Source organism: Hibiscus syriacus, unplaced genomic scaffold, assembly GCF_006381635.1.
Source record: "Hibiscus syriacus cultivar Baekdansim isolate YM2019G1 unplaced genomic scaffold, ASM638163v2 tig00110602_pilon, whole genome shotgun sequence".
Classification (NCBI taxonomy): domain Eukaryota; kingdom Viridiplantae; phylum Streptophyta; class Magnoliopsida; order Malvales; family Malvaceae; genus Hibiscus; species Hibiscus syriacus.
Window position 1 is genome coordinate 622,860 of NW_024062798.1, and position 27,888 is coordinate 650,747.

The window sequence follows — 27,888 nt, forward strand, 5'->3', positions numbered from 1 at the left end:
CAAATTTTCATCTTAAAAGTCAGATTGAGTTTTGATCGACTAAAATCTCCTTAAATTTAGATCAAACTATTTAGATAAAAAATATATACTTCTCGGATTATATCAATAAATAATATTATTTAAAAATCAAATTATTTAAAAAATATTTCATCCTTTATCACTAAAATCCCTCATCTTATTGCTTTCTTATATACATACATACATACATATATATATATATATATATAATGTCACAAGACCACCTATGAGTTTTCTTTACAAACGCCAAGAAACTTGCTGCAAAATAATATTTATGTTTTCTCTTTGAAACGCTGCGTTTGAGGGGAAACGGTTGAGATATTTTTGGATCTCTGTTTCGTGTCCCCTAAAGATTCTGTTAATGGCAGTTACAACAACTGTCTAATGCTGCAAAATTGGGTTCGATTGGTTTCTGGCCAAAATCACAACCTACTGCTCGTTGTAGTGAAAGAAAATTATGAATTTTCTTTCTTTTTCTGGGAGCATTGTTTGGTTGCTTAGAAAAAAACAGGCAGAAAGAAAGAACCAGGTGAGAAGGTTCTTCTGGTTCTGGATATCCATTTATGTTCCCCCGAGGATTCTTTTTGTGGTACTTGTAATAACTGTCTAATACTGCAAATTGGGTTTGATTTGTTCTTGGCCAATATTACTGTTACTGCTATTGTTTTTCCCTTTTAATTTGTTTGAATTTGTTGATTTGTAGGGAGGAATAGTTTGCTTATGTGCTCGAATTGTTGGGGGATTTTGAGTTGAAATTGAGTGTGTTGTAATGTTGATGGCGTGTTTTGATTCCTGAGGGATCAATGGCGAGTATTGATGTTTCCAAGTACAAACACAGTCCCATACACAAAGCTGTTGCGACCAAGGATCATGCCGGCCTCAAGACGATACTCGCCGCACTCCCGTCTCTAGGGAACCCGGATTTGATTCGGACGGAGCAAGACTCGTTGGCCGAGGAAGAGAAGGCCAATGCGATCTCTGCCGTGGTCGATTTTCGCGAGGTTCCCAACAGGGATACTCCTCTTCATTTGGCCGTTAAACTCGCCGACGAGACGTCGACCGAAATGCTTATGATCGCCGGCGCCGATTGGAGCCTTCGGAATGAGCTAGGATGGAGTGCACTCCAAGAAGCGATTTGTAATCGCCAAGAAGCGATTGCGGCAATTATCGTTTGGCATCATCCGCGTTGGCGTGGGCGAAATGGTGCCGAAGGTTGCCTCGCCTGTTGGGAACAATGCGAAGGATGAGAGACTTTTACATGGAAATCACGTTCCATTTCGAGAGTTCGGTGATACCTTTCATTTCCAGGATTGCTCCTTCGGATACGTATAAAATTTGGAAGAGGGGTGCGAATTTGAGAGCCGATATGACGTTGGCCGGATTCGATGGTCTTAGCATTCAGCGTTCGGATCAGAGTATTATTTTCCACGGTGACGGTTCCGAGGACGGGAAGGTTCCGTCAGGATCACTTTGTATCATCAAACATAAGGATAAAGAGGTGATCAATGCTTTCGAATACGACGGTACCGGTTCTCAATCGACCAAGGAAGAGATTAAGCAAGAAGTGGCCGCAATGTCTCGGACTAATATAATGCGGCCAGGGATAAACGTGTCGCAGGCGGTTCTTGTGCCGCAAATGACGTGGAGACGACATCCCAGAACCGAAATGGTGGGTGCATGGAAGGCTAAGGTGTACGATATGAACAATGTTGTTTTTTTCATCAAGTCTAGGAGGGTGCCAGGGGCCATGACGGATGAAGAGTTCTTAGCAGCTTCCAATGAGAAAGAAACAGAGGGTGAAGAGCTCGAAGACATCTTGACCGAAGATGAAAAGAGACAACTCGAAGTTGCTCTTAAGTCCGATCCGTCGGAGATATCCAACGAGAATGGCGATCGCTATCCCATGGAGAGCAATGGTTATAAAAATGCAGAGACTAAACAGGAAAAGAAAGGATGGTTTGGCGGATGGAGAAAACGGGATTCAAAGCATGAAAAGGTGGGTGACTCGGTTGGAGACACTCCATCCGGGAGTCAGATAAAACCGAGTAAACATTCTATGGAGACCGCAGCAAAGGAAGACGAACATCGGAGGGTGACAGATTCAAGAACATCTACTTCTACGACTTCGGAGAGCGTTAATCAACATCGGGATAACGGCCGGGGCAACGAGTTTAGGAAAGGTTTGAGGCCTGTTCTTTGGCTTTCTTCCAACTTCCCATTGCAAATCGATGAACTCTTGCCATTGCTAGACATTCTAGCCAACAAAGTTAAGGCAATACGTCGGTTAAGAGAATTGCTCACTACAAAGCTTCCACCGGGTACCTTCCCTGTCAAGGTATATTTTTTCAATGAAACTTTTTATATATATCGACATATGTAACATTTCCGGTGATGATTTTGGGTCGTAGTTATTCAGTAATGATCGAATATGTGCCGGTCATAGATGCCGATTCGGTTATTTTAGCTCGTGCAACAAATGAAATGTATGATTGTAGTTTATGTTCATACTAAGAAATGCTCACGGTTGCACTTAGGTTGCTTTCCCTGTGGTACCAACAGTGAGAGTATTGGTTTCTTTCACCAAGTTCGAAGAACTACAGCCAGTCGCAGACGAGTTCTCGACACCCCCTTCGAGCCCCCGTTCGGGACAAGAAAGATCCATGGCGGCACGCCCGACGGGTTCGTCTTGGTTTCAGTGGATAAAGGTGCCGTATCCACGCCAGGGCTCATCCGAAAAGACGGAAAATGTTCAAGATCCATTCGCAATACCCCAAGATTATACTTGGATTACAGCTCAAGAAATGAAGAAGAGGCTGCAAGAGAAGAGCAAAGCAGCAGCAGCAGCGGCAGCAAAGAAAGGCAAGGCTCAGAACCCCAAGGTCCCAGATACAAAACAAAGCATCAAGAAATAGGTTTCTTTCTTTAATAAAATTTGTTCGAAGTAAAATTTACATAGTCCGGTTTCGATATATTTATTGATATCATTTTAATCTTAAAATCAACCAATATATACGATCCATATAATGATTATTCGGATCAAACTTCCCTATCCAAGTGGAATCTACGCAAAGCAAGGTCCTTTCATGTTCATGTTCACGTTTAACTGTTCAACGTTGTAATTAGAATGAAAAGCATGGAATTTAAGCATCCAAGTGTGTGTATGAAAGACATGTTAAAATATGATTTCTTTAGAAAAAGTAAAGCGAAAAAACAATTCAATCAAAAATATAAAAGAAGCACCTTGGCCATGATGCTTTCTTGCTTTTGGTGCTGTAGAGGCGTGTGCATTTATGCCATGATTCATGTAATGACCAAAGATTTCTTCTTTTACGGGTCCTACGTGCTTAAAGATTTGCAAACTTCATTATAATGTCGACTTATCAGTTCCCTACTTTCCTCAAACTTGAAATTTTTAGTTTTATAAATAAAAAAATAATTCTGAATTATTTATATAATAATCGAGAGTCTTAAGTCGGATGAAATAATATATTTATTAAGTGATTTTAGTCTTATTTATCATTTAGATTCATTAATGAAATATGTCACTTAATAACAAGTACTATAAAATAACATTATGAGTATCATACATGAATTAAATCTTATATTTATATTGAATACATACATTTTTTAATTGAGAAAACAGCATGCACCTAACAAAGGAAGAAACACATTTACCTGTTGTGCAAACCAATTTTTTGCTTTAGTTTTTTTTCTTTGGGGGGGGGGGCCTTCCTCTTCACCCCTCATGCCTCAGATTTAAAGACATTGATTGAACAATGAACATACTTGTTCTTGTGGGCACTAATTAAGCATAAAAAATCATTTGTTTCATGCATTCCATTAGCCAATATTAACAAATCATTTCTCAACATATATGAACCAATAGAATTAAATTCCGGGTCGATTTTTCATCTGAATGAGAACACACACAAAATCAGAGTTCGATTTATCTTCTCTTTCTAAACTCTACAAATCCGATGAACAGTGAATATGTTGTAATAAACAACTAAGGAGTACAGGATTCATGCATGTAAATCATCTATATAAACAGTTTTCTCATCCAAGATCATCATACATTTGTTGCTAAAATCATCTCGAATGACTTTACCTACAAAGGATTATCTTTTGACGACTCCCGAGTTCGTTTCGTAATTAATTTATGTTCGATTCGTGATAATTATCGTCTTCAAGATTCGAATCCGAACTATGTTGCTTCATTGAATGATGCAAACGCAAGACCTCCTAACTCCCTCCAGCTCTCCGTCATCTGAGACACTTTTACAATTAAAAATGAAGTAAGAAATATATTCTATTTTATTCAATTACAAGCTTAACAAGCTTATATCATATATACATGTATGTATGTATGTATGTATGTATTTACCTCGGCTCGAACTCCCGAACATGAGCAATGTCTTTCCCATGAGAATCTGGCCAACTCACTTTCCTCGTGTCATTCCTTATTAACTCAGTACTCCGATCATCATCCTCCACAGGTTTCTTCAGATTACTCTTGAGAGTCGTCGGGTTCCCTCCGACGTGTGAGCAATTACCGTCGCTGCCGCCACCGTTGCCTGTCGTGACGATGCTCAACTGTGATTCATCTTCTTCCATGACTCCATCTTTAATGCTCTTTCCCACGGTGCCGGTCCTCTTACTGGTGTTGTTGCTGCTACTACTGCTTCTGTTGTTAATATTCTCTTCGCCTTTGCTACTCGAATTCCTCGACGGCACGTAGCAAGAGCAGACTAAAGCGGTGCACCGGTTCTGCGCCGACGCCGCCAGGAGTGCAGCCCTAATCCGATCAAGCTTAAATATATATATATATATATTTGCTTCCTATCTACTTATTGATCTTACCATGAGACTGAAAACCCTAAACTCTAAACCATAATCCGAGCGAGCTTGTTTCTGATCATTCCATGAGACCTTGGAAGCTCTCTTTTGTCTATTTTGTCTATTTGATACAATACCTAAATAAAATGGAGAAGAGACAGCTTCAGCTGTATATATATGTAGATAGAAATCATATGGTGTATTAGGAATAACAAGGTGCGGTGGAAAATTAAATACTATAATACTTAAATAAAGGATGAAACTTAACTCGTTTTATATGATTTATTTTATTTCCTCCCGATTTCTAAAGCTTTACCTTATTAATCATCAGGATCGATCAGATATCTGATTTTGGTGAATGAGTCTTCTAATAGGGGTTTTATGTATATACAAATACTCGACTCGATACCTACTTAAGCAATATCAACATGCTTACCATTTGAACATACTCCGCTTTGCATTATTGTTATAATACTATTGTGCATAAGGTAAGTAAATTTCAATTTGACTAAAAAATTGAAAAAATAACTTTTTTAGTTAATTTGAATTTGAATTTTAGATTTCAAATTCGGTTCAATTTCTTTTCAATTCAAAAAATTGAATTTAGTTATTGATTTCTTTAAAAAAAATTAATTTTCTTCATTTTTAACTTAATTTTTTATCAGAATTAAACTACACATCCTTATATCATTATAAAACACATGTATAACCTCAATTTCTTTTTTCTAAATACCTATATAGAATTTCCTCTTTTTGAACCACATATACAAGGCATATGATATATAACTCGGAATTTTTTTTTTGAGATGACTATCCAGCTCAATTGGTAGAGCACAAGGTTCTTAACCTTAAGGTAGTGGGATCGAGTCCCACGGAGGGTATTTCATAATTTGGAGGTCTTCTACGGAAGCTGCTCTCAACCTGGTGCTGGGGTCAGCCTACTATCTTACCTCCCCTTACCCCATTACATATGGGAACAAGGGACAGCCATTTATAATTGATTATTTTTTTTCTATGTACAAATACATTAATTATTCATTCTTGTTACACTTGAGAATCATATAGAATCTTAAAAGCTCTATTCACAATTTGATCCTCAAGTTGTGATTTTTTTAACTTTAGTACCTAAACCTTTTTTGTTGCATATTGTTACCTAAATTCTATTATCTTTTGCATTCTATTTTATCTCTCAAATCATGGATGTCCAATAATTATATACTGTCATATTTTTATTAATATCATTTCTTGGAGAAAAATTCGAATAATAAAAATAAATTAAAACAATAAAATGAGTATAGTTAGGGGCATATTTAGGGGTGGGCCTACCTAGGCCATGGCCCACCCCATCTCTCAAAAAATAATAATAAAATTTAATATATATTATGTTAAAAATTGTATTGACATAATTGATATATTTTCGGATTTAATTTAAATATAAGATAAATTACACGTTTATTTTTATTTTTCAGTACCTAAATTTAACTTTTTAAAACCACAATTAATATTTAGTTTAAATCATTTCGATATCATTTTTATTTTTAAACGATGATGTGACATTACTTTATAGTGATACGTTAACATTATTGTTAAGTTTTTAACAGCAATGAACCAAAATGAAACTTAAACTAAACGTTAGGTATGATGTTTAAAAAAATAAAGTTTAGGTACCAACATATAACAAAAGTAACAATTTAGATATAGAACATGTAGTTTACCCTTAAATATGTATAGTTGCTATTATATTTTAAATTTAAAATATATATGAATTACATTAGATCATTTTTATCATATTTATATTGATCCACCCAATAAAACTTTCTAAATTCGCCAAGTATAGTCAGAAAAAATGCGCGACCTTATGTTAGGAAACAAACATCTAAAATGTTAAGAAGAGGGTCATAAAATTCTAGGGATAAAGATAAATTATCGATAGAAAATATATAAAATATACGATTAATTTAAAATTTTCAAGATAACAATCGTATCTACCAACTTTTCTTGTAGAGAGATGAATTATGAATTAAATTATTATTAATTTTAAGAACTAAATAATTTAGGGCATGATTTAACATCTCTCCCCACTCAATGTTGTTGTCTTTAGCTTTTTGGGGAATGCACTCATGAGCGAGGGGAAATGGGGTGAAAGAAAAAGGGGTTGGGGGTGTTCATCAAACCCCACTTTTTTCACAGTGTCGATGAATAGATCGAAGGATACGTGTGGGGGACATACGTCTCTTAAAAATTTTAAATTAATATATATTTTAAATATTTTTTTAATTTTAATTAATAGTATATCATTATCTCTAAAATTTTATAAACTCGTCTCTTCTTAAAATTTTAAAAAATCCGTTACTCTTAGATAAAATCACGAGTTTATCCCTAATGCGTTTGTGGGACAATCCCTATTGGTTTTGTTGTAGTTTAAGTTTGAGAAATTAGATATGGCATCTAATCTTTTCATTTTGTGCTTTATTCATGGCACGAGAGCCTGCAATCCAATGAGTGGCAAAGAGGTGAAATCATTATCATAGATTAAATTAGATTATAAATTTAATTGATTTGTTTAGGGTGGCTGACATCTATTAATACGAAGTAAGTATATGATTATATATGCTCATATATAATTCTTTATTATTTGACATTAAATATACACACTCTTCACATTCTTAGTGCTCGAATCCGAGAACTCAAAGAATGACAAAAAATTCATTACCATCGAGGTCATTTAGTTCGTACAAAGGGACAGAGCCACCTTATGTCCGGGGGCAACACCCCAATTTTTATTATTAAAAAACATATGGGAAAATATAAAAGTAGGGCTCCATATTTCAATTTATTTTGATTTTGTCCCCCTCATTATCTATGATTAAGTATACTTTGTTCCCTAATTTTCTATGATTAATTATATTTTGCCCCCAAATTAGAATCCTAGCTCCATCCCTGTTGGTACAGTTAATTGAGTATTAGTTTGGTCGACAATGTTATTGTTTTAACGTTCTAGAGATTATGGACAGAAAAAATATTCAAAAAGGTTCGTTTGTCCTCTAAAACGTACATTTTTTTTTTTACCTTTTGTCTTTTAAATTATCAATAATTATTTTTATTGTCCTTAATTTTTTAATAATATTAAAAGAAATGATCAGTTAGAGCACGTCATGTAATAATTTTAACTAATTAACTTTAATGAGAGCGGTAAATGACATGATAATATTTTTATTCAATTTAGCCTCTAAAAATTTATTTACACCAAAATTAACCCTTGTTTTTTTTATAATTTAGTCCAATATTGTTTAGTACTTAAAGATCACTTTTTCTATTTTAGTACTTAAACTTTCAATTTTTTCAAAATCATACCTAAAGTTTACTTTTTATTTCATTTTAGTACCTCGTCGCTAAAAATCTAGATACTAAAATGAAATAAAAAGTTAACAATGGGGTACTAAAATGAAACAAAAAGCAAACGACGGGTACTAAAATGAAATAAAAAGTAAACATTAGGTATGATTTTGAAAAATTGAAAGTTTAGGTACTAAAACGGAACGAAAGTGATACTTTAGGTACTAAACATGTAGTTTACCCTATTTTTATTTGATATATTAGTTTTATCTAATAAAAATATGACACGTATCATTATATATTCAAAGAAAAATAAGAAAATAAAAATGCCGACAAAGAAAATTGAACCCAAGTCTTCTAGTAAAGTAACCCAACACTTAACCATCAGGCTAAACCTTGAACTTGTTATATTATAGACAAAATCAAAAACTCTGTTAAAATAAGATTGAAATTAATTAATATTAATATATTTTTAAATTCAGTTTTACGTTTTATCCCATTGAATGCCTAAAACAAAATTATTTAATTGAGATATAAATTTAATTCTATTTTTCTCTTAAATTTTTAAAAATCATTATTTTCAAGGTTACTTTCATAAATAAACTTAATATATATACACTAAAATTATTTTTAAATTGCATATTAATCCCTTAATTTTTCAATTACTACAATTCATGTCCCTATCGTAAAAGCTAAAAACAAAGGGTCCAAGAGCTGGCCCAGGCAAACCGGAACGCTCGGCCCTTACTTTGACGGCAACGAATTCTTAATACTTTCCACGCCGCACTTGGGGGAGAGAGATTTGAGCTTAAGCAGCGAGTTGGGAGGGAGGCTGAGTCGACACGAGTGAAGCGATTCACTGTTTCAATCAATATTTTTTTATGGGTTGATGTTTTTTTTTTGAAAGGAGGGTCTGGCCGTCGGAGGAACACGTGGCAAAAGCTGGAGCAAGGAAAGCTCATTATTTAATATTGTAATGTTTTTATTACGTCTAAATTAATAACCGTTGGTTTTCCCGCGAATGTGTGTGCGTGTGTAGTGCGACGAGGTGTGGAATTCGTGTTTTTATTTATTTAATTTTTGTTTTTGTTTAAGTATTACTAGAAATCGATCCGACTAATAAATACTTTAGTAAAATGAGAAATTAAATATATTAAATAATCTTAATAATCCAAATTTTTAAATATTTTTTTAAAGAAACGTCTAATTTTATTCAAAATAGAAAATATCTCAATTTACAATAAAGATTTACAATCATAATCGTAAATGAAACACATAATTAAGAAAATTTATTATAATCATTGAAACAAAACTAACAATTTAAGATAACATATAGAACATACAAGGAAATATTAAATTTAACCAAGAAACTCAAACAAAGATAGATACAAACAGATCTGATTGCATTGACAAACGAACCATAAAAGGAGATCAAGCTATTGAAAGACCACAGACAAACTGCAAATCTGATGCAGGGGGATCCGAGACAGATGATGCTGAGCTGTCAGATTGCACGTTGATGGCGCTGAGATACCATGAGTTGGCAGATCAGCGCAAAGGCGGGAATTGATTATGACATGTTCCTCATTGGGGACGTTTTGAGTATGTTTCAGTCTTTTGGCCATAACTTTGGCTACAGGTGTCAGAATCGCGCATAAGACCCCAATCCGGAAAGCTCTTTTCGACGCGCACGCTCTCCACATGAGCTACGCTCCATGTGGCCTTTTTTTCAACCTCAAATTCTGCCGTTTTCCCCTCCGAATCACTAGATTTAGTTATTTTTACTATTTATGGTAATATTTCGATTGTAATTAGGAAGTCAATTTAAATCGATTTAGGCCGGATTTTTGGGAGATTGCTTATTTTATTTCGAATTTCAATTTAGAGTGATTTCGAGATTTTGCTATTTTTGGCAAAATTCGAATAAAGACGATTTTTTGCTATAACAGTCGGCTTGTGGACTGCTTTTGGATGGTTTTGATTTTATAATATTTTATTAACCCTAGAGACTTTTTTTCTCTGGTTTTTTGGGCGAATTTTCTCTGTAAATCGTCTGTCGGAGCTAGCCTACAGGAAATCACTATTCTGACTAGCGTCAGTTGTCAGAGCTTCAACATCTTCTTGGGAAATTTCACCAGTTTCAATGGCTGGAGGTCGTGGTCGTGGTCGTCGTGAGCAGGTTCGAATGAGGAAGCCAACCCGTGATCGCACGTTCAGGATGTGATGATTGCGGATTTACAGAGGCAAGTCGCAGAATTAACCCAGCGCCTGGCGGCGCAGGATTTCGAGGATCGTGAGGCCTCTGATCACGATACCAATCCACTTTCGAAAACCATATCACAATCGCGCAGGATTCCGGTGCGCAGGATTCCGGGAGCACCGTGGTCGGGAGAGCGTCATGGAGACCTCGGTTTTCGGGTCGATCTCCCTGAGTTTTCTGGTACGTACAGGCCGAGGGATTCGTGGATTGGATTAATGAAGTGGAGCGTATTTTGAATATAAGGAAGTCCCCGATCGTGTGAAAGTGAAACTGATCGCCATCAAACTCAAGGGCAGAGCATCTGCGTGGTGGGAACAGTTACGACGTTCACGAGAAAGACAGGGCAAAGCCAAGATCACTGATTGAGAGAAGATGAAAAAGAAGATGAATGGCCACTTCCTTCCCTTCGGCTACACGCAACCTTATTTCAGCGACTTCATGCGTTGAGGCAGGGCGCGCGATCAGTCGATGATTACACGGAGTAGTTTTTACCAATTGGTCGCCAGAACGATTTTTCTGAGACGGAGGAGCAGATGGTGGCGCGATATTTGGGGGTTTACGCCAGCCCTTGCAAGATGTCCTCAGCTTCATTCATTGTGGAGTGTTTCGGAAGCATACCAGCGTGCACTTGCTGTTGAAAAATAGCAAAACAGGAGACCAGTGATCAGGAGCGATCACAACAGTCGACCAGTTCGCCCTCAAGAGTCCCGTCCTGCTCAGCAGCCACCGAGGGTAATTCTAACCCTAATATTAGATGTTTTCGTTGTGGTGAACAAGGGCATAGGGCGACTGATTGCAGGAAGCCTGCTAGTCAAAAGGGCAAAAATTTGTTGATTGAGGAAAGTGGAAGACGAGACTGAGGAGTTGGCGAACCGTGTATGACGATGATGAGATTGATGATGTGCTGTATGGAGATGGTCATGAGACTCTGGTCGTTCGCAAGAGTCTACTTACCCCCAAGGGCGATTCAGGGGACGATTGGTTGAGAACCAATATTTTCCACACGACTTGCACAGTTGCAGATAAAGTCTGCAAAATGATCATTGACAGCGGCAGTTGTGAGAATGTAGTGTCCGAGGAGGTTGTCCAGAAATTGCAGTTGAAGACGGACCGTCATCCTAAGCCATACAAGTTGTCATGGCTAAATAAAGACAGTGAGGTAACAGTTGATAGGCGATGCCTCGTGTCTTTTTCAATTGGTAGAAAATATTTTGATAATGCCTGGTGTGATGTTGTGTCTATGGATGCGTGTCATATTGCTGGGTCGACCTTGGCAGTATGATCACAGTGTCATTCATGATGGACGGAAGAATACATATTCCCTTAGCATCAAGGGAAAAAAGATTGTGTTGGCACCCCGGCGGGAAGGACTTACTCTACCCCAGTAACCCATAATACTAATCTGCTTTCTATGTCCAGGTTTTAGATGAGATGAGCATGGCGGCGTGGTCTATGCCTTGCTACCTTGCGAGAACAATGCAGTAGAGTGGATACAGATTTACCAGTAGAGGTGCAGCGGCTGCTAGCAGAATTCTCTAACTTGATGCCAGAGGATCTTCCTCCTGGACTACCACCTATGAGGGATATTCAGCATCAAATTGACCTTGTTCCTGGGTCAAGTTTGCCAAATCGACCAGCATATCGCCTCAGTCCCAAGGAGGCCGAAGAGTTGCAGCGACAGGTGGAAGAGTTGTTGAGAGGGGCTATATCCGAGAGAGTATGAGCCCATGTGCAGTCCTGCTCTGTTAGTGCCAAAGAAAGATGGTTCTTGGCGTATGTTGTTGACACAGCGATCAACAGAATTACAGTGAAGTACCGTTTCCAATTCCCCGTCTAGATATGTTGGATCAGCTATCTGGTTCTAAGATCTTCTCAAAAATTGACCTTAAGAGCGGTTACCACCAAATCAGAATAAGGCCTGGAGATGAGTGGAAGACGGCGTTTAAAACGCCACAAGGGTTGTATGAGTGGATGGTCATGCCTTTTGGGTTCCAATGCGCCCAGTACATTCATGAGATTTATGCATCAGGTCTTGCGGCCTTTTATGGGGAAATTTGTTGTAGTTTACTTCGATGATATCCGTTTATAGTCCGACATGGACTTCACACTTCGATCACCTCCGTGCTGTTTTTGAGATGCTGAAAACGGAGTGCTGTGTTTGTCAATCAAAAGAAGTGTTCTTTCTTCACTACTTCTGTGCTTTTCTTGGTTTTGTTGTGTCTATGATGGTGTTCATGCAGATCAGTCAAAGATAGATGCAGTCTTGGAGTGGCCCAGACCAAGAACCTTACATGATATCCGAAGTTTCCATGGCTTGGCGTCTTTTTACCGTCGATTCATTAGAAATTTCAGTACTCTGATCGCCCCTATCACAGAGTGCCTCAAGGGCGTGATTTCCAGTGGTTTGAGGAGGCAGAGGCCAGTTTTCAGTGGTCAAACGAAGATGACCGAGGCTCCAGTTTTGGCACTTCCAGATTTTGACAAAGTGTTCGAGGTAAATTGTGATGCATCTGGCGTTGGCATTGGTGGTGTTCTGAGTCAGGCAGGTCGTCCGGTTGCTTTTTTCAGTGGAGAAGCTATCGGGATCAAAGAAAAATTATTCCACTTATGATCTGGAGTTTGCCATAGTTCAGTCCCTGAAGCATTGGCGTCACTACCTAGTACAGAAGGAGTTTATTCTGTTTACCGATCATGAGGCCTTGAAGTACATCAATGGCTAACACAAGCTGAGTAGACGTCATGCCAAGTGGGTAGCATACTTGCAAGAATTCACTTTTACGCTGAGGCACCAAGCAGGGAGTTGAACCGCGTCGCAGATGCCCTGAGCCGTCGTACCTACTTCTCACCACCATGAGTACTAAAGTTGCAGGATTTGAGACGTTCACAGATATGTATGCAGCTGATCCTTCCTTTGAAGGATATTCAGGAGGTAACTGAGGGTCACCGTCATGATTTGTTTGCATAATGAGTATCTGTTTCGTGGATTACAATTGTGCATTCCAGATTGTTCATTGAGGCAGCAAATTATAAGTGAACTCCATAATGAGGGAAACTTTGGCCGAGATAATACATTGGCCCTTATTTCTTCTGAATTTTATTGGCCCAAGTTGACTAGTGATGTGGCCCATTATGTGGACCGTTGTTATGTGCCAGCGGTCTAAGGGAGTTCTCACCAATGCGGGATTGTACACTCCCTTACCTGTTCCTGAAGCTCCTTGGCTCGATGTCAGCATGGATTTGTACTAGGCTTACCCCGCACCCAAAGGGCCTCTGATTCTATCTTTGTTGTGGTGACAGGTTTTCCAAGATGGCTCATTTGTAGCTTGCAGAAAGACTATGGATGCTGACCGGATTGTCCATCTCTATTTTAAGGAGATTGTGCGTTTACATGGTGTTCCTCGATCCATCACTTCAGATCGTGATACTAAGTCATCAGTCATTTCTGGAAGAGCCTGTGGGGGAAACTGGAACGCAGTTGAATTTCAGTAGCTACCACCCCAGACGGATGGCCAGACTGAGGGGTGAACCGAAGTTTGGGAAACCTTTTAATGTGTTTGGCAGGAACGAAGCCGAAGCAGTGGGATTTGGCATTGCCTCAGGCAGAATTTACCTACACAGATCAAAAAACAGAACCACAGGTTTAAGCCATTTGAGATTGTTTATGGTCAGAACCCATCCAGGGTGTTGGACTTAGCCCTATTCCACGTATAGGACGTTTCAGTCCTAAAGCAGATGAGATGGCAAAGTATCTTCGGGGTATTCATGAGCAGGTGAAACAGACCATTCAAGAGAGCAATACCAAGTACAAGACTCAGGTCGACAATCATCGTCGTCAGGTACTTTTTGATGTTGGTGATTTTGTTTGGGCTGTATTAACTCGATCGTTTTCTGTTGGTGAGTATAATAAGCTTAAGGATCGGAAGATTGGACCTTGTGAGGTCTGTTGGTGAGTATAATAAGCTTAAGGATCGGAAGATTGGACCTTGTGAGGTAAGGAGATTGTGCGTTTACATGGTGTTCCTCGATCCATCACTTCAGATCGTGATACTAAGTTCATCAGTCATTTCTGGAAGAGCCTGTGGGGGAAACTGGGAACGCAGTTGAATTTCAGTAGCGCCTACCACCCCCAGACGGATGGCCAGACTGAGGTGGTGAACCGAAGTTTGGGAAACCTTTTAAGGTGTTTGGCAGGAACGAAGCCGAAGCAGTGGGATTTGGCATTGCCTCAGGCAGAATTTGCCTACAACATATCAAAAAAACAGAACCACAGGTTTAAGCCCATTTGAGATTGTTTATGGTCAGAACCCATCCGGGGTGTTGGACTTAGCCCCTATTCCAAGTATAGGACGTTTCAGTCCTAAAGCAGATGAGATGGCAAAGTATCTTCGGGGTATCCATGAGCAGGTGAAACAGACCATTCAAGAGAGCAATACCAAGTACAAGACTCGGTCGACAATCATCGTCGTCAGGTACTTTTGATGTTGGTGATTTTGTTTGGGCTGTATTAACTCGTGATCGTTTCCTGTTGGTGAGTATAATAAGCTTAAGGATCGGAAGATGGACCTTGTGAGGTCGTGCAGAAGATCAATGATAATGCTTACAGGTTGCGACTTCCCAGTCACTTGAAGACTTCTGATGTCTTTAATGTGAAGCACCTGAGTCATTGTTTTGTGGATCCTGATGACACTACTCTGAACTCGAGGACGAGTTCTTTCCAACCCGGGGTGACTGATGCAGGGGGATCCGAGACAGATGATGCTGAGCTGTCAGATTGCACGTTGATGGCGCTGAGATACCATGAGTTGGCAGATCAGCGCAAAGGCGGGAATTGATTGTGACATGTTCCTCATTGGGGTCGTTTTGAGTATGTTTCAGTCTTTTGGCCATAACTTTGGCTACAGGTGTCAGAATCGCGCATAAAACCCCAATCCGGAAAGCTCTTTTCGACGCGCACGCTCTCCACATGAGCTATGCTCTGTGTGGCCTTTTTTTCAACCTCAAATTCTGCCGTTTTCCCCTCCGAATCACTAGATTTAGTTATTTTTTACTATTTATGGTAATATTTCGATTGTTAATTAGGAAGTCAATTTAAATCTGATTTAGGCCGGATTTTTGGGAGATTGCTTATTTTATTTCGAATTTCAATTTAGAGTGATTTTCGGGATTTTGCTATTTTTGGCAAAATTCGAATAAAGACGATTTTTTTGCTATAACAGTCCGGCTTGTGGACTGCTTTTTGGATGGTTTTTGATTTTATAATATTTTATTAAACCCTAGAGACTTTTTTTCTCTGGTTTTTTGGGCGAATTTTCTCTTGTGAATCGTCTGTCGGAGCTAGCCTACAGGATAATCACTATTCTGACTGGCGTCAAAATCGGACTCGAGCGACGTGAAAAGTTATCCATGAATGCAAATCAGATATCCAAATCCAATCCGAGGGTCTAAAGTAAGGAAGATCACAAGATATCAGATAAATGTCATATTGATCAGTCGTGGCGATGACAAATCAACCCTTACAAAAAATATAAATGAAAAAACAACCAAATAATCGAAAAATATGTCAAAAAGCATAAGAAAACGTACCATAAAAGCATATGAAAACAAGCAACACATTCAGACTTATTGAAAAGTAAAAAAAATATATATATGATATAGAAAAGATAAAGATAATAAAGAATATTGATAGTTATAAACCAACACTAAAATTGGTGCCGCTGTCAATAAGAGAAAACTAAGTTTTTTTCCCGAGAAAACTTCATTAACCTTAATTTTTATAAATAAAAATAAATTGAAAAATTGTTTCTATAAAATTTAAATATATATCTAGTATGTATGGATTTTTTGTTACTAAGTTATTATATGAATTTTATAATTTTTTCCCTTAATTTATACCTCATTTTTCTGTTTTTAAAATGATATTCAAACTTTAATTATATCTTAAATAACTTTTGATGGTGTGAAAAATATAAAATTTTATTATTATTATCTTATATTAGATGATAATGATGATATCATAGTGTGTTAAAAAAAAAGTAAAAGTTATAAAAAAAATATTAAAGATATCAATATAATGAAAATTCAATTATCAAACTAAAAGTAAATTTTTTTTAATACCAACCTAGAATAATGTGTTCAGTTAAGATGCCAAATGCATATTTAAACCTTTCTATAATTAATTTATATAACAATTAATTTAAATTAATTAATTACTAAATCAAATATACTAAAAATTGATTAAATATTTTAATTAAAAATAACTAACTACTAAGCGCAGGGACGGATATTATTTTTCCGACCACATATAAAAGCAGAGATTTTGGCTTTGCTCCCCACAATTTTGGAATTTCAAGACCAAGCATAACCAATTTAATAACAACCTTAGCTTCCAACACTTTTATTTTGTGGAAGATTCTTCTTCTATAAATTTGTATTTGGTCAATTGATTTCATTTGCATTGGAAATTAAGTTTAAATCCCTCATGACTGACTCGAAACACCTAAAACACCACGAACTCGAAGACAACCGAGTCGCCATTGACTTGATGTGCACGAGTCTTCCTCGACTCGAGGCAATCTCCCCCAAGGAAGGTCCAAACCTGGTATTTACTATATATATATATATATATATTCAGGGCATTTCTGTATTTGGAGACGATCACTGTTATTGTGATGGCTTAAATTGAACAATGGTGATTAGTTTTATTTATGTTATGTAAAGATGCATCTAATATAATTAAGAATCAAATCAACACAGTAGGAAACTAGGAAATGCAGACATTCAAATATTTAAACATTACAACATCAGAGAAGAAATGATTAATGGATATATATATCTATCGTAGGAGGTTCGAACTATGACCTATACAATCAACCAAGATACAAAATCTCCATCTATCCTACTATGGCAAGCGAAGGGAGAAATATGCACCTTAAAACAACGAAGTAAAGCAAACCAATCTATCAAGACAATCGAGTCAGCATTGCAGCAAAGTATTGGAACAAAGGAAATTAGAGGCAGATTAACAATTGAAGCCATGGCAGACTGACAGCACGATGATGAGAATCAAGGCAATGAGGATACCCAAAACAATCAATTTTATCTTCATATTCTGAAGCCACATCTTTCTTCTCATCTTTGTTCCCTGCTGCCTAAAATCTTGGGCCTGTAATTCAATTTTAAGTTCAATGCATTGTACATTTTGCATTTAACATTTATCGGAGTTAAATTCATTATATGATGTATCAAGATAATAGGCATAAAGAGACAATGGTAGAGAATATTTGTAATAGAAAACTTAGACAGAATTATAATGATTTATAGAATTGAAGAGGAAACAACTTGATCAAAGCACAAAGAAGTCATTGTTTTGGTCACCCATAAAATGTGGTTTGAATAGGAGTACAGGACTAACCTGTGAGCGAAGGTTCTCAGTTTTATCCACCAGCAACTCAATCTTCTCACCACGATCAAGGACCTGGTCAAAGAAAAGTGCTATTAATGAAAGAAAACATGCTACAAGCAATACACCTGAAGTTTCATTCTGCTTTGTAAGCCATGGTTTTGAAAGTAGTAAGCATCATGCCGTGTTTTAATCCTCGAACTACACCGAGAACAGTGATATAATTAGCAGCAACCTGTTACCTTCTCAATGTTTTCTATCATAACACCCTTGACTTCAGAAACCTGAGCTTTCACTTTAGCAAGTTTGCTGATCTCTTCAGGATGGTCCACACAGTACTGCATATGCTCCTTCAATTTGGACCTATTATGTACAAAGAGCTAAGCATGTATACAAGAAGTCAAAAAGTAAATATATAAGAAAAAACATAGAGAGCTAGATACCCAAATTCTCTATTCAGGCTTTTGGCCGTAGCAGTTGCAGCCTTCCCTCCTCCATATCTCTTGTTGAAGTCTTCCTTGACTCTTTCCAGAAATGCAATCGGGACTTGCCTGCCCACAGATTCAACAGCAACTACACAGTATGCTGCAACACCAAAAGTAATTCATAAACATTAGTACACGAAACATGAATTTAAGAAGTTGTGAATTAGAAAAAAAATTGCTCTTGATTCATTTCCCACCGAAGCCAAGTTCAACAAAATCATACCATTAAAACAAGTTTAGGAAAGGAATCTCTCCCTTTCTCTTTATGAAAGCAATCCATTATGCAAACATCCTATACCTTCAATATCAATATGAACACTCTAGCACCCAAATAGCAGCCAAATGGCAGCAGCCAGCTGCAATTTATAAATGAGAGTAGCATGGATATGTCCAATTAATGGGTATGACGACAAGGTGATACGATGATCATGACAGCGCACACTAGTGTAAAATGTGAAACTAGGAGTTTTATTTTTCTTTTTTCCTTGTTTGTTAACATGGAAACCAGATGCGGGGCACATTCATGCACACAGATATTAACAGACGAGGGCAAAAAAAAAGCAATATGAAATACAGCTAGCTAGGGGGCAGATATAGAAGCAAAAATTAAAATAAAGCCTCCAACAGGCAAAAATTGCAAATTGTAAACCATGTAAAGCTTTAAATGATGTTACAATAACAATATAATGTTTTAGGCCCATCTAATTTATGCTTCCACACTGTATATTACATCCATTTGCCTATCCCAAAAATAGAAATGGAAGACGCCACCCTATAAGGAAGAAATTTACATCCGTCATTAAATCAACTATTATGATTCTTAATAATGTTTTACACATCCAAACAAACTCCACTGTCTAATTAAAGAGTAATACAAGAAAACAATGATGTTTGTTTGGATGTATAAAACATAATTAATAATCGTGGTTTTAAGTAATCTTTCTTAACATATTTTCATTGATTCACCCCAATAGAGACAGATAAACAAACACAAGTATATGCACATATAAAATGAGTTAAAAATGGAAATCAAAGTAAAAAAAGTAGAAAAAATGGAATCCAACGCATCATTTACATACAACCACAATGTTCAAATTAAATTCCTTCCCCTCCGTTTCGATCAAACATGACATAGTAGAAAACAAAGATACGAAAACAACAAAACCCATACAAAAACAGCTAGCAAATCAACACTAAGCCCAGATCCAACACATCACACATGTCAGTAATATTTAACGTTTAAAGAAAAGCCAAATCACAAACCAAATAACGAAACGGATCCCACACCGCTTTATACATTCGAATCATTGATCAAATTATCCGATTTCTAAAAAAAAGTCAACCAACTTAAAAAGAAAAGATCGAAATCGCAAATCGCAACCAAACAAAAGATAGCTTCTTACTGAACCCATTCTCAACAAGGTAATTAAAGGTATGGCCATCGCAGTTATAGGTGAACTTGTTGTCGGAAGCAGGGAGTTTCTGGAGACACTGAGCGGCGATAGTGGTGAAATTACCGGTGAACTCGGTGTACTCGGCGAGGATCACAGTTCCGCGTGACACGAAGCTGTAGATCAAAGACTGTTGCCCCATCTCTCCAAACCCTAACCCCCTTCACAAGCAAAAGTCCGAGAGACGAATAAGGAGGGAGCGATGGATCGGACAAATAGGAAAATGAAGCAAATTGAATTATATATCTATATACACACGCGTTGGGAATTTGTTTGTACGTATTATTAAAAGCATCTACAAGGAGAAAGGAGAAGTGAAATTGCCTTGAAAAATGGTGGGAGAATTTTGGATTCGGTCGTAAGGTGATTGATGAACAGCCAGTCACACGGTTTTTATATTGAGTAAACTACACAGATGGTCACTCATATTTGAATAAGTTTTTATTTTCTTCCTGAAGTTGCAAAAGTAATAAATTAATCATTAACTTTAGAGAAAATCGCCTCTGTGACCAAAAATGCCTTATAATATACGATTTTAACCAACTTTTTTTGGATTTGCCAAAATGACCAAAAAAATCGCAACGCGAAATAAAAATCGCAACGCGATCCCCAGAATCGCAAATCAGTTTCCAAAATCGCAACGTGATTCTTGAAAATCGCAATGCGATAGTACAAATTCGCATTGCGATTTTCCAAAATCGCAACGCGAATATGAAAATCGCAACGCGAACACATAAATCGCAACGCGTATCCGTAAATCGCAACGTGTATCCGTAAATCGCAACGCGTATGGGTAAATCGCAATGCGTATCCGTATATCGCAACGCGTATCCGTAAATCGCAACGATAATCCGTAAATCGCAACGAGAATCTGTAAATCGCAACGATAATCCGTAAATCGCAACGAGAATCTGTAAATCACAACACTGAAATTTTGGGTATATAACACTGAAATCATAAACTAAATCCCTAAATCGCAACTCATTCCATCTCCATCATCACTCTCCGGCGACATCCGTTCCATATCCAACGACATCCTTCCCAATCCGGCAACAGGTTTTAGTTTCGCAGCTCGTCTGTTAGTAAATTAATTTACCATGAAATCATCTAATGTTGATCATGTTTGGATAGATTTGTGTTTTGGAGGGTCATGGGATAATGTTCATGGTGTTTACAATATATGCCTTTACCCATGAATCTTCAACTAAAATTGTCTTTACAAAAGTTAACTTATGAAACTCTAATGCTACGTGTTTCAAATAAATTGAATTTAGAGCCCTAAGTGGATTTAGGCTATCTTATCAGAGAAATGGTAAAGTTTATTTGTTAACCGACAATGAAGATGTTGAACGATTCATTGTTTACATTAGTGTTTCACAAGATGATGTTACATTGTATGTTGTTGAACCTAGAAGTAGTATTATTGGGTCAGTAGCGGGTAGTAATCAACTAAGTTTTTCTCAAAACCCACAACCTTTCTCTAATCCAAATCCCAATCAACTTTCAGCACCAAATTCCGGTTTTCGTATTGACCAGTTAGACGATGATGAGCCAACAGAAAAAATTGTGAGTCAGTATTCGAAATTTGGTCTTTGTCAATATCCGGACTTTGATATTGGTCAATACACGGATTTGATGATGTTTCAGAAGAAGAAACAGACCATGCGTGTAATGATATGATATTGGTCAATACCCGAATTTTGATGATGAAACAGCCGTTGCCGAAGAATGTATTGTTGATGATAATGAGGAGGAAGTTACGACTGTGAATGAACATGTTGAACATCCATTCTGTAATTCATATAATCTGAAGAAGAAAAAGAAGAAGAAAAGTCCCCGAAGAAAAGAAAATGCCACGGGCGTATAACTGGAATATGCCAGAATTACTTCAGATACCGGAAGAAGAGTTGATAAAGAAAGCAGTTGATTGTTACACAAAAGTTATTCGTATCAAGAAAGATGATTGTTTTGATACAAAGGAAGACTTGAAGATAGCTTTGTATACGAAATGTGTGGAAGATGGCTATCAACTAAAAGTTAACAAATCAAGCAAAGATCGTTTCGAAACAAGGTGTATGATTGACAAAAACTGTACGTGGCGTATGATTGCAAAGAGAATAAAGATTGCAAATGTTTCAAGTTAGGACTTTTATTGATAAACATACATGTTCAAGAACCCAAGTTTTTCCTCACCATAGACAGGCAAACAAAAAGGTGGGTGGTTTTCTGGCTGAGTTAATGTTTTTGAATGGCAGGGTATATCGGGGACATGAAATTATGACTGACATGAATGCTCGGTTCAAGATTAGTATATCATATCTCAAGCTTGGAGAGCCAAATGTTATGCCTTGGAATTGTTGAGGGGGTCGCCAGAAGCATCGTTTGCCAACTGCCGGCTTATTGTCACAATTTAAAGCTGAAAAATCCTGGGTCGGTAACTCATATCAAAACAGATAGAGATGGACGCTTTGAGTTGCTGTTTATCGCCATTGGTGCTACGGTTAGTAAATCAATATAATTTTGTTGACTCATTTTTGTTAGTTACATGCATTTCACATTTAAATGATTATATTTCTTGTGTATATTTTTGTAGATTCGTTCGTTTATTACTTGCATGCGCCCAGTTATTATAGTGACGGAGCACATTTGAAAGGTCGATACTTGGAGTAAACTTATCAGCAGTAGCCATGGATGCTAACAATGGGATATTGCCATAGCTTACGGGGTTGGCAAATCTGAAACCTCTGATTCATGGACATGGTTTATGGGGCATCTTAGGGATTGCATAGGTCCTATTAGCAATCTGACAATCATATCCGATAGGGCAAACTCAATTGACAACGCTGTTAGAAGGTGTTTCCCAGATGCTTTTCATGGACTTTGTGGTGTTCATTTGTATAGAAATCTAAAATCAAGGTCTGCTGGTATAAAAAAGCACAAATGGACATACTGGAAGGCTGTAAAAGCTTATCGGGAAGTGGATTTCAATAAGCATATAAATTGTTTAAGACGTGTTTTGCCTCAGTGTGCTCAAATAGTAGAAGATGTCGGGTTTGAAAGATGGTCAAGAGTACATCAACTTGGAGCAAGATATGGTTTCATGACGTCTAATAGTGCAGAATCAATCAACGCTCTAAGTCGTCATTCCCGGAAATTACCCATTACTATGTTAATGGAGTTTTTCGAGCCTCTATTCAACAGTGGTACTACAAGAAAAGAAACCATGCAGGTATTATTTCTTTGAATTCGTAACTTATCATATTATATATTTTACTAAGTATTGTTTATTTAAATTTACAGGAACATTGGAACATCGTGTTACACCATGGACTGAAAAAAAGATAACGAAACGTGTTGTGAAGTCAACGTCATGGAGAGTTGAACCATGTTCAAACACTTTGTTTCAAGTACTGGATAATAACTTAAATGGGCTAGTCGATCTAAATGCAAAGACGTGTAGTTGTATGAAATGGCAAACATCTGGTTATCCGTGTGGCCATGTTATAAAAGTTGCTCTTCATTTAAACCAAGATGATTCAAGCGCATACGCTATGGATTGCTACACTACAGAAGTTTATCGACAGACTTATGCCGAGATTGTCTACCCTATTCCACATCCTTCTGAGTGGGACATACCAGATGACTTAAACAGTTTTGCCACCAGCCATGGACAGAAGGCTACCTGGCCGACCAAAAAGTCACGATCGTATACCGTCTAAGGGTGAAGAGAAGAAGAGATCGACATGTAGTCGGTGCAAGGAAAGTGGTCATACAAGGTTGACATGTGGATCACCAGTGCCATCAAAATCATCTTTTCCTCTACCAAAATATGGATCCTCATCAAAATCCAAAGCTCATATGGTGTCAAGCAAAAGGCAATCATCTTTAAAATCCCAATCACAATTGGCTTCACCTTTTGGGACTGTTAACTTAGGTGATTTTAAATGCAAACGTTGTATTATGTGGATTTTATGTGTGAACTTTTAACATTTTCAGTTGAATTAATGACTCAGGCCAACCATTTTGACTTAATCAACTCTTGTTATTCAGTTGTTATCACTATTAGGCATGCATTTGACTATCGCAACACGGAAATTACAATCGCAACGAGAGAATCGCAATGCGAAATGAAAATCCCAACATGAAAATCGCAATGCGGAAATGAAAATCGCAACGAGAGAATCGCAATGCGAAATGAAAATCGCAATGCGAAATGAAAATCGCAACGAGAGAATCGCAATGCGAAATGAAAATCGCAATGCGAAATGAAAATCGCAACGAGAGAATCGCAATGCGAAATGAAAATCGCAATGCGAAATGAAAATCGCAACGAGAGAATCGCAATGCGAATTAAAATCGCATTGCGATTCTCTCGTTGCGATTTCATTTCCGCATTGCGATTTTCATTTCGCATTGCGATTCTCTCGTTGCGATTTTCATTTCGCATTGCGATAGTCATTTTTGCCTTCAACATAATGCAGATTGAAATCAACAAAATCAACCATTACATTTCAATCAATTAAACAAGCACAAATAAGAATTATGTTCGTATCAATTACACAAATCATCTTTTACAAATCAATTAAACAATCAAAAAATAAGCAATAATTCTTATTTCCGATCATCTACTATTGAATCAACTTTTACAAATCAATTAAACAATCAAAAAACAATCAATTAAACTATTGAATCAACTTTTGCAGCCATACACCATTTTCACGCAGTTCACTTCTGAGATTAACCTGCAGAAACCAAACATTTGCTCAAACAACACTTTCTACACATCTAAAACCTACAAACAGCAAATTATTGAATTCTAGGTACTTAACCAAACATTTTCAAACCAAAAGTATATAAACTTACCAATTGTTTATGGACATTTTTATAACGCGGATGCAGGTAGGCAACGTCTCGTATATATCGATTTAGCCATATAATGCCGAAACCACAAGCCTACTACAGCTCTATCTCTATCGGTGGGAGGTAGATACTTGATGCTTCCCGTCGTCAAACGCTCCAACGCCAAGCATACGAGAGGACCACAATCTCCTCTGGCTCCGCTCGTTTGTTGTGGCGCGGTCTCGTCTCTAATAACTGTAATATTGAGCTTCTTTGGCTTCTTGTTTCCAGAACGAGTCCAATAATTGATCGCATCCAAGAATTTAGCCAAATGAGAGCTCCATCCCTTAATAACATCTCTTAAATCAGCCAATGATATGTAATTTATCATGCTGTCATACACTATTGTCTTAAGGGATGGGAGCTGAAGCTCGACGAGAATCCAATGTTTACGTTCCAAAACAGGGATAAACACCTGCAATCATAAGTAATAATTCATTCATTTGCGCACTTATTTCATAAAACCTTTAAACTCAATCTAAAATAAATACTAACCTTATCGACCTCCCACCATGCAGGATAAAGTTTAGCTTGTCCATTGCCCAAATCAAATGATTCATCTCGTGCATTCTTCAAGTGAACGGCGTTAAAAGACGTCGGCATAATTGTATATCGTATATTTTTATTTTTCTTAAGTTTTATTATTAGAAGACGTGTCACCCACGCATCGATATGCTGTTTTACAAAAAAGACATATTAGTGACTTACATAAATTTAAAAAAAAAAATTAATCAAATTGAAATATAAGAAAATATAAGACTTACCCCCCATCGAAATAGCCATTGTCTTCGACCCCTAATAATACGCCCCACCAAGACCGATCAAGCAACAAATAGATATCATCGGTGAGCTTGCATATGTCAGTGAAACACCCCTGGCTCCGCTCATGTAGATAAAAATCAACAGCGGTCTTAGCCCAAAGGGTGTTATCCAGAATTGTGTCCGGTAGTTGTTCCCTCTCCTCTTCAGATACCGGTATGGTACTGGCCGGTAACTCATACGAGAGCCAACTTGAATCCATCATGTCCGGCACGTCAGAGGGTTTCTCAAGAAGCCTACATATGACGCCATGTGAATCGGGCTCTTGAATGGTGGGAGGGACTCTTCAATGATGACAGTGGCCTCTTGAACGGTGGGAGGGGACTCTCGAAATGATAGGGGGGGCCTCCTCAACGATAGGAGTGGACTCTTGAGGGATGACAGGCGAGTCGGGCTTCTTCTTGCGGTGTCTTCGCACTATTGGGGTGTACGGAGACTTAATAGCACGTGCACGCTGTCTGATGCGTGAACTCCGTCGTGCAAGCATAACCCGACGTAAAGCATCCACTCTATCGGGCCGCTAAATAATTAAATACAAAAATCAGTAAATAAACAGACATGATTTAAACAGTGAAAACAAAGACAAATATGTTTCAAACTTGCATTGTATTCACCCAAGTCATTATTCTATCATAGTTCACAAAATGCATCAGATAACAAAGAAAAATATGTTTCAAACTAATACCCTGAAGTTAGTATTTGTCTTTGTTTTGTCTATTGGTTGAAGTAATGCAATCCATTCAAGTTTCAATTTGCAGAAGAAGAAATAGTTTACTTTCGCAACACGAAACTTAAAATCGCAACGCGAAATGATAATCGCAACGAGAAACCAAAATCGCAACGCGAAACCAAATCGCAACGCGAAATGAAAATCGCAACGATAGAATCGCAATGCGAATGAAAATCGCGAAAGAATCGCAACGCGAAATGAAAATCGCAATGCGATTTTGGTTTCGCGTTGCGATCTTATCGTTGTGATTTTGGTTTCGCGTTGCGATTCTGTCGTTGCGATTTTCATTTCGCGTTGCGATTTTGGTTTCGCGTTGCGATTTTAAGTTTCGTGTTGCGAAAGTAAACTATTTCTTCTTCTGCAAATTGAAACTTGAATGGATTGCATTACTTCAACCAAAAGACGAAACAAAGACAAATACTATTTCACAGTGTTAAAGAATACACAGTTTAGCAGAATTGGCAGCAACCGAACAAATTTACTTTCAAAAGACAAAACAAAGACAAATACTATTTCACAGTGTTAAAGAATACACAGTTTAGCAGAATTGGCAGCAACCGAACAAATTTACTTTCAACAAAAAGACAAAACAAAGACAAATACTATTTCACAGTGTTAAAGAATACACAGTTTAGCAGAATTGGCAGCAACCGAATAAATTTACTAAGCAATCTAAGTGAAATGGCTAATCTAAGTGAAATTACGAGTAAATTTATCATTAAGTTAAATATGGAAAATCTTAAACTTACCTCGTTGCGTAGAGTATGAACCTCATTCTGCAACGATACTATCATCTCACGTAGAGCGGCAACCTCACCACGTAAAGTTGACACCTCCACACGCCATGCACCATCGTTATCGCGTAGAGTACCGATCTCCTCACGCAAGGCATTGACCTCATCACGTAACTCCCTTGACTCATCCCGTGGAGGTGGAGGTGGAGAACAGGGAGATAGGAGTCGTGGCATCTTTGCCGGTCGCCTATCATGAGGTGATGGTGGAGAAGAGGCTCGATGATGTGACGGGATAGGTGATGGCTCGTTCTAGAGGTGTATAGTCGGGTCGATCGGGTGATGGCTCTAGGTGAGGTGATGGCTCTCGAATTGGAGGAAGTGGATGCTGCTCATCATCCGTGCCATCAAAAAAACTCTGACTAGCTTGCCACCAATCAGTGGCAAGCTCTTCCTCCGTGGGTGTCAGTCTTTGTAATGGAATGTTGGCCTCCTAAAATATAAAAACTCAAACAAAGTTAAACGTCTACTATTAATAACTTGTTTATATATTATATGAAAGTATTTGTGTTAACTTACGTTATTTATTGTCGCATATGGTATTAAGTCTTCCCAATCCAACAGAGTTTTCCTCTTCCAGGAAATAGCCCTGGGAATATCATTTGACGTTTTATTGCATATGTACGCATGCTGGGGAAAGCCTCGAATATCCAAATCTACAAACAATATAATAACAAAATTAGTAATTGTTAAATAATTAATTATAATTTTAGAAACATTATATAGAAATTCTTACCTTAAAGGCCCAAACAAAGCCTGACAAAGTGTATTTCGACCCATCGCCACGCAAACTTTTGCGGTCATCAAAGGCAGTAGACAACTTAGTCCAGGTAGCTTTCCATATATACGAACCCCACGGAAACA

General features: G+C 37.6%; 2 pseudogenes; one reads left to right on the plus strand and one right to left on the minus strand.

The window, feature by feature from the left end:
• Positions 1-685: 685 nt before the first annotated feature.
• LOC120135105 lies at positions 686-2,930 on the plus strand (annotated as a pseudogene).
• A 14,325-nt stretch (positions 2,931-17,255) lies between these two features.
• On the minus strand, positions 17,256-20,113 carry LOC120135070 (annotated as a pseudogene).
• Positions 20,114-27,888: the final 7,775 nt, after the last annotated feature.